A 9,482-nucleotide genomic window follows, 5' to 3' on the forward strand; every position below is an offset into this window, starting at 1 on the left:
GACTTAGTAAAATATATAAATCTAAAGAATTTATAACATCATATATTTGGAACCATGTGAAAAAGATAATTACTTTTCAACTTAATTTATAAAAACATAAATTTTTATCTGAACAGTAAGAGAAAATATTTTGAAATTTTTATAATGCAGTATCAATAAAAAAGCATTACAATTAAGTTTACACAGTATTACTGTCTGAAAGTATGTTTGTAGTCAATTTTGAAAGAAGACTTTAAATTTTTCAAATGATGAATTGGCAAATATTTGAAAATAGATCATCTTTATTTTTTTAATAGCTATAATTAAAACTCTTCATTCTTCTTTTATTAAGCATTGTAGTTAACTGCATGAGCTAAATGCTTCTAACAAAGAGCAAGTGACATGTGTTCTTAACTCTTAAATTTTATACTGGGGTTTGAAGGGAATATGATACTTATTTCAATATCTTCATAAGCATCTTGAAACTCAAAACTGATCCCAATCAGTGACATGTGTTGCCATCTATATTGAAATATACATTACGAATGATGTAGAAACAGAAAACCAATTGAGGTATGCAAGAAGCGCCACAGTATGCCCCCAGATGGTTCCAACTGGAAAAATTTCACCATCCTCTTTAGAATATTCTATGGTAAGTTGTTTCTCCTGGCTTGAAGGTGATAGCATGTGAAGTTCTTGGTACAGTCTTGGAATATAGAAGATGAGCTATACACATTATCTTTGTTCTTCAACTCCTTGTCCCTGGAATGCCGGTAAGGGAAATTTGGAGTGTACATATCTGATTAGTTTAGGAGGTGATGAAATGTGCAGAATGGGTGAACATCTGAACATCTCAAAAATACAGGTTGGGTTACTTGTGAACTACTTCACAAGTTTCTGGGTAAGGCTGAGTAATGAATATGGAGGATTATAAGACATATGAGTTCCCTGTGACATACCCAAAGGGAAAGAGAGTGACGGGAGGAAGGACAAATGTGATGAGTAATTAAAGTACACAGGTGCAGTCTTGGATTAAGAGCCAAATGAAATTCTGGGACTCCCCAGTACTAACTGCAGCACCTTATTCATTGCTTTGAACACGGATGCGCAAATATTTGTACAGCAATGGAATAATTTTTCTTTTCACTCTAAGAAATTAGATGACTAATGCAGCACTTCAGTTGTTTATTTTAATAATAACAATAGCAGAATTGTTCACATCTTTGGGTAAGCCTGATCCATTCGAAAATGTTTAAATGTTTACTACCTAGCACACAATCTTTTTGGCTAACATCAGAATCATGACAGATGTCAAAGATACCCAGCTTTGACTGACAGAGGCAGCTATTGTGCTGGTGAGAACACTGGAGAAGAAATTAGTAGACCCAGGATGTAGCTCTGGATCAGTCGCTTTCTAGCTATCTGGCCTCGGACATGCTACAACTCTGACTTGCTTTTCTCATCAGTAAAAAATGCCAGTTCTGAAAATAGCAGTAGCATCAGATGATGTAAAGTGTTTTGAAGAGCTCGGAAAACTATGAAGGGCTACACCAATGTAAGTATTGGAATTAACCCGTGTTCAAATAATTCATTTGATCGTATTCAGCCCACGTCTATACCAGTCCTTTAGCTCACGGGTCCCCAACCCCCAGGCAGCGGACCACTACCGGTCCGCGGCCTGTTAGCAACCGGGCCGCACAGCAGGAGGTGAGTGGCGGGCGGGCGAGCGAGCCGGGCTTCCTTTGCTGCTCCCCATCTCTCCCCATCACTGCATTACCGCCTAAAGCATCACCCCCTGCCACCGTCCATGGACAAATTGTCTTGCACGAAACTGGTCCCTGGTGCCAAAAAAGTTGGGGACTGCTGCTTTAGTTAATAATCAGGAATAAAGAAGCCATATTCTGTTGTGCCTATGAGTGAAAGGCATCGTACCAGCACTTTATATGGGGACCATATAGATATAGATAGATAGATAGCTACATATATACATATATATCTGTGTGTGTGTATAGATGTGTATGTGTGTATATCTATCTATCTCCTCAGCAGCGCTATCATGTGGGTGTCATTACCTTCATATTACAGGTGAGACAAAAGCTCAGTCAGGTAAAGACCACATAGCCGAGCTTAGAACCCAGGCCTTCTTGATTCCAAAGCCCATATTAATTTTATTAAACAACAGTGCCTCCACTCATTCATCCATTATTGATTTAAAGCCATATATTCCACAAGTATGCATCAAAAACTTCCCCTGCACTAGGAAACGCGAAGATGGAAACTTATCTTTTCTTACCGGAATGCCTACTACAAATAACACCCAAAGTTCTTGCGTTTTACAGCACGTTTCCACATATGTAGGTGTGGATCTTGCCCAAGTTTACCCGGGTAGTTAGTAGTGAGTTGAATCTCTGGAGCTCAACCCCGGGTCCTTGGGCTCCCAGCTCGGGATCTTTCCCCCCGACAACATTGTAGCGTTAAATGGGATGTGATGAGGTGCCCGGTTCTAACCAGCTACCTGCATTTTCCCTCCTTCATTCTCCAGACAGCAGCAATTTGAAACCTTATCAAACCCATTCTGGATGTCAAAATAAATTAAATCCGTGTTCTTCATCACCTGCCTAGTACAAGTCATCACTCACCTTGGGTAGCTGAAACAGTGGTTGAGAAGTTCGATTTATTTTATCCCCTGAGCTGGGTGCTACAACTACATTCCTGATCTCACTTAGAGTAACTATTTTTCCACCTCTTTGGCCACTTCCTACCACAAAGTTTTCATTTTAATTCTCTTAATTAAAAAAACCACGTGCTTTATTTTTAAGTTGTATATAGAACAAGGCATCTAGGAGATAACACTCTACTAGTCAATGAAATAGAATTTGTTAAAATCGTAAAATACAATATAGCAAGTATGTACTGAGAACCTATGTTGTACTTAGCACTAACAATAATGGTTAGCATTATCTCATTGATTTGGAGATGCAGCATCTCATTTAAGCCTCTCAACCAGCCTGTGAAGTATCATTACCCCCATGTGACAGACAGTAAACTGCCCGAGGTCACACGTAAGTGGTAGAGTTGAGATTTGCTCTTAGCCACTACATTACTGAGTTGATAGCCTTAAGCCAGTCTCCATTTAGCAAACTGTACTGTGCATTTATTTTGTTCAATTCAAGCAATGTTTATTGAGTATCTACCAGGGCAAGTCCTCAGATTACTTAAGATCTAATGAAAGAAGGCGAACACTTAAACAGATAATCTCAGTGCAATGCAACAAATGCGAAAATAGACAAGGCCATGGGAAACCAGAAAGGGCACAAGAAAGTGACTTAGGAAGAAGTAATACCTGAGCTGAACATTGAAGACCAAGAGGGAGCTAGCCAGGAAAAAAAGAAAAGGGAAAAAATAGAGATAAAAGATGTTATAGGGAGAAAAATAAGGGTAGGGTGGGAGAGATTTAAGAGAGCGTGATGTGTCCAGAGAATGACACATAGACTGATGTTGACTGGGATGTGGTACCCAAAGGAGAGTAATGAGGATGAGGGCCAAGGGTCAGACCACCAAGGGCCACGGATGCTAAAGAGATTTCATCGTTCTTTGTGCACCTCACTGTGATTTACAGAGACCTGAGCAGATTCATAATATAAGTCAAAAAAGATCAGAATTTAGGTAGCTTTTCCCCTAGTTCTGCTGGTTCAAAGAGATTTTTTACAAAGCATTGCATATATATGTAAAAGTATGACTTCCTGCTCGGCCCAGTAGAGCACCCAGGGCTGGGGGGTGGGGTGGGGGCTCCGTATCCTGTTTCCTCATTAGCCGGCCACATATTTTCCCTCCTGATGACATTACTGTCGCTGCTAGAAAGAGCATTATTCACTAGGAACTGAGGGACATCAATTAGCTCCCCAAACAGAGCGTCATCAGTCACAAAGTGTTCCTGGTCATTAGTCACCTGGGCTGGAGCAAACCCTCTGATCTCAGGATGACAGGGACGATATTGAACTCCAGCCCTTGGGGCCTCCAACCCTGTGCCCTATTGCCCTCTTTGTAAATAAGATTATTGCGGCTACTGTGTGGTTTGCCCAGAGAGATACAGAAATCCTTCGGGGAGCAAATAAATAAGGACTAAGGGGGAGAATCTTTTTTTTTTTTTTTTTTTTTTTTTTTTTTTTTTTGCGGTACGGGGGCCTTTCACTGTTGGGGCCTCTCCCGTTGCAGAGCACAGGCTCCTTTCACTGTTGTGGCCTCTCCCGTTGCAGAGCACAGGCTCCGGACGCGCAGGCTCAGCGGCCATGGCTCACGGGCCCAGCCGCTCCGCGGCATGTGGAATCCTCCCGGACCGGGGCACGAACCCGCGTCCCCTGCATCGGCAGGCGGACTCTCAACCACTGCACCACCAGGGAAGCCCGGGGGAGAATCTTTTAAAACTGTCCAAAGCAACCCAACCTTACACCTGATACAAATATAATTATTTCATTCATATCGAATAACACAGACTGTTTTTCAATTAGGAGTTTGAGTTTATAAAAGGAAGGAAAAAAACTGAAAACACCTTTGAGTTATGCTGTGGGGAGGGGAATAAAGCTTTAAAATATCCTGCCATCAATCCTTTTCCAGCTTAATTGCATACTTCACAGTTTTTGTCAAGATTCACTATACCAGTGTTCACAAAATCTACTCAAAGAAACGTTGCATCTTTTTTGGGGGGGGTGGGGGGAGCTTTGCCATACATTTTTTGATAGCTTTATTTACTTGCACTTATAAAACTAACAGCGATTTTTCCGGTTTGTGCCTCATTCAAACCTCTGATTATTCTAGAAAGGGACAGAGACCTTTTAGCAGTTCAATTCAGCCTCTGATTGCTTGTCTTGTTAAATCCCTCTCTTTCTAACATGGGTGGCTGTGAACAATTTGTCTTACTTCGTCATCCAATGCAAATATTTTCAAGTATTAATCCTTTCCCACTGGTTGAGGAATTAGAGATAGAAAGCCTTAGAAAATGCCCTCCATTTCCTAACAAAGGGAAAAACCTTATGTATTGCTGCATTATTCTCTGACATTAGATAAATCCAAATATCCCTTTGAATGACCCAGAATAGGACACACTTACTACAAAACGCCACTGTCTCCCAAGGACAGCCTCTAGGGAGAGATGAGCAAGATGGAGCATGTTGCTGTTACAGCAAATATGAATCAACAAAGATCTTGGTACAAGTTTTCCCTTCTTGAGGGCCCTCCGAGAAGATGGGGGCATGTTTGCTTCCCCTAGAGCCCCAGTCCCAAGCCTGCTGGGTTGAACTCCCCCGCTCTCACAGCCATTGCCATGTCTACATGGAAAGAGGACGGCTGAGTTCACATGTGAGAGAAGGACAGCTGGACAGTGTTTCTTTAGCAAAAATTCTGTTATGTCTCAAAGCATGAGTGTTCTTTGTTCTAATCACGTTATGTCCAAGAGGAGGGAAACAAGAAAAGAAATATTGATTCTGAGAAACTGATTATGAAAGTAAATTCTTTAACAAGGTGGCCTCAGGAGATGCCTACAATAGAACAGGAAGCTTCTTGAGACTTTATTTGCCTATTAACAGACCACTTTTGATAGTTTGAAGCTAGAAACAAGCAACACTACGGTTAAAATGCAGTGGCCACCAATGAAATCGGCTTCCATGGCTCTCCTTATGGAGAGAGCCTGGCCTTCTTAAAGTTGAAGGACAACCAAAAGCACTTCCAGGGCTGCTTCTAAGGATGACTCAGCATGTAACCAATGTATGACCTCTCATCTTAGTTGCAAAGATGGCAGTGAATACCAATGCCAGGGAACAGTCGTGAACCAAGGGACTTGGCAACAAGGCTTAATGCCATTATTCTCATTGCTATCATCTCTGACAGTAAATGGAACAAACCAGTCTAAAGAGCAAGCTCTTTCCTTTGTGTCCAGGGCTAGAATATCCAGATGATAGGCGGTGGGCCAAGAGAAACGAAAACTCTGGGGGAAATCAGCTTTACTCTACCTTAAACTCTTACAAATTTTTTGGCTTATTTTTCATGGTGCTATAGGTTTGTGTTGGAACTCTGAAGCCATTTGCACAAAGGACAGCAAAGACAGCAATTATCTGGAAAATGGGACCTAAAAACACTAGTTTTTTTCTGTAGCTAGGGGAGTAAAGATGAGGCATAAAGACCAGAAAAGAACATGTAATTTATGAATGAAAATGAGCTTATCTAACTGTTTGGGCCTAATGAAAATTCCCTAGGTAAGTGATTAAGGTATTTGCAAAGATATTAGATTTAGAAACTTAAAAACAAATAGGTCTTTCTTATCCAAATATATGTAAACACAATAACCGAGAGATTTAACATTACATAAAGCGGAAGCTTCTAAATCTGGCTGTATAAACTTGTCCATTTGCTTTTTTCCCATAGGCAGAGAATGAGTGTTCAAAAATTGTAGGAACCTAACCAGGTGTGGCCCATTAAAAACCTTATGTCCAATCTATGATAGGCACTGCTCACCATTGAACATGGAAACAGCCAGACAGCTTCTCATGTTCCCACAAAAGGATGAGTTCATTCATCTACAAGGTAGTCAATGAAAAGCATCTTGGCAGATTTAGCTATACAGGTGTTTTAAGACAACTTGATAGATTCAAATTCAAATTCATAAAAAAGACAAATGGGGAGGGAATTATTTCCTCACAAAAATACTTTGCAACTGCAAAAGCGCTCATAGCAGGGTGTGCCTTGAGTTGTCAGCTCCTCTGCTGGATTTCAAATGTAACTAAATGTTCATAAATCCCATTTTTTAAAAAGTTTATTTTTTTTGAAGTATAGTTGATTTACAATGTTGTGTTAATTTCTGCTTACAGAAAAGTGATTCAGTTATACATATATATATTCTTTTTCATATTATTTTCCATTATGGTTTATCACAGAATATTGAGTATTGTTCCCTGTGCTATATACAGTGGGACCTTGCTGTTTATCCATTCTATAGATAATAGTTTGCACCTGCTAATCCCAAACTCCCAATCCGTCCCTCCCCTACCCCTCCTCCTGCTTGGCAACCACAAGTCTGTTCTCTATGTCTCTCAGTCTGTTTCTGTTTCGTAGATAAGTTCATTTGTGTCATATTTAGATTCCACATATAAGTGATATCATATGGTAATTGTCCTTCTCTTTCTGACTTACTTCACTTAGTATAATAATCTCCAGGCCCATCCACGTTGCTGCAAATGGCATTATTTCATTTTTTTATGGCTGAGTAGTATTCCACTGTATATATGTACCACATCTTCTTTATCCATTCATCTGTCGATGGACATTTAGGTTGTTTCCATGTCTTGGCTATTGTGAATAGTGCTGCTATGAACATAGGGGAATATGTATCCTTTTAAATTATAGTTTTGTCCAGATATATGACCAGTTCTGGGATTGCTGGATCATATGGCAACTCTAGTTTTAGTTTTTTGAGGGACCTCCATACTGTTTTCCATAGCAGCTGCACCAATTTACATTCTCACCAACAGTGTAAGAGGGTTCCCTTTTCTCCACACCCTCTCCAGCATTTGTTATTTGTAGGTATTTTAATTATGGCCGTTCTGACCGGTGTGAGGTGATACCTCATTGCAGTTTTGCATAAATCCAATTTTTAATAACTTTTCAGAAATAGCAATATTATGCAAAGGGAGATGTTCCTATAGTTTAAAACTTTTCACCCTTCCTACCCTCTAATCCTACGCAAGTATTTCTTGCGTCCTTCTGTATTCTGTAACACAGAATAGTTTGCGTGGATAGATATAATAAACTGAATACGTTCAGTTCCTCAGGACATAAGACCCCTCTGCAAACTTGAAATTGTGTTAGGAATGTAGGCAAACCTCAGCTCTTCACAATTATAGTGAATGAAATAAAGTGAATAATGAAATCCATAAATAATCCCTGGATGTCCAGATCCTTGAGAGCCAAATATGAAACATTCTGTAAAGATTTTTCCACTGATACTAACAAGTGGGAGAGGAGGCTGATTAAAGTCTGATGCCTTCTTTTGCCGACCTCTGTCTGCTGACAGAAATAACAGTCAGACAAATGGTCAGAGAGAGGACAGCACGAGGTCCGGGAGCAGAGACACTCAGCAGACCACATAATTACCTCCAAAGTAACAGAGAGAAGACCAGAAACAAGGCAGGAGCAAGCCAGAGGGGATTTTACTTCCATTTAACAGTGATTTTGTCCGTGTCCAGTGGGTGCTGGGGCTAAGTGCTCGGCCTTGGACCTCTCCCAAGGCTCTCCAGAAAGGCCATCACCATCAGGCAGCCCCCTCTCTCCCTGGCTCCCCAAAGCTGCAAAGACTCAGTGAAACCACTGTGCTGTCCTGGAAAGAATGGCAGGCCCATGTTCAAGCCTGACTTAGTAGCTGAGTTTGAGCTTGGCTGTACTTCTTTCCTGCCCCATAGATTCTAGAGGCCCCAATAATTGTTTTCCTGGCTGCTTTGCAGAACCAATGGGCTAGAACTGTGATTAAATGAGATCGTTTCTGCGGCTACCTGTGAAGTCTGTAAAATGCGGTATTCATGTAAGATTTTTTTCGGGAGGGTTTAGAAAATGAGACAGCATTGCAAGGCATGTCAAAGGGACTGGGTGTCTTCCCACAAGCTTCCAACAGGGTCCAATCCTTTTATCCTGTCTCACCTTCTCTACCTACTTCCAAGAGCTCTGACAGCCTGAAGGGGAGTGTGGTGTTTGTAGCCAGCACTGAAAAAAAAAGGGGCAAACCTCTGCTATGTAGCTGAACTGCTGGCAGAATTCTTTTAAAAATATGATTCTGTCTTCTATGATCAAATTCAATGCCACCTAGCCAGAGCCTCCCGGGTGATGCCGTAGCAGTCAATCTCTGTGCACAGAATTCATATATAAAGTCAAACTCTTTGCAATAGATATCATTTTCTCCCAAAGATCATATACATGCAAAAAATTGTAGACACTGAAAATAAATAAAATAGATGATTCCCAGTGGACTTAGGGTTATACTTGAAACTTCTCCGTGTAATTGGTAGCACTATTTCAGTATCGATTGGAGATCCAATTTGGGGAATCAATTTTGGGAATACAGATTGAAAAACTTAGCTTGTCCATTTGACTTTCAAAAACAGGATTGCACCATGATTCCTAGCTGTCAACTATCCCATTATGATGTTGTAGAGTAATTGCTTATCGCCACATTGTTCTTGATTTTTTAGCCAGGCTAAAGCCCTGTGCAAAGACCAAATTGTTTTACTCTGTTCCTTAATGATAGTTGACATGAATCAACAGAATTTGATTATTTGTTGATTTATATGTTATTCATTCAACAAACACGTGTGCAAATCTATTGCCTACACTGGGGAAACAACTCAAAGCCCCTTGGAGGTTACATGGTTCTGTGATAATTTATAGTACGTAAGTGATCCCCTGTACTCACAGGTCTACAATTCCTTGGATTTTGAATATCTATTAGGTTTGAGCCAACATTC

Source organism: Physeter macrocephalus, chromosome 10, assembly GCF_002837175.3.
Source record: "Physeter macrocephalus isolate SW-GA chromosome 10, ASM283717v5, whole genome shotgun sequence".
NCBI lineage: Eukaryota > Metazoa > Chordata > Mammalia > Artiodactyla > Physeteridae > Physeter > Physeter macrocephalus.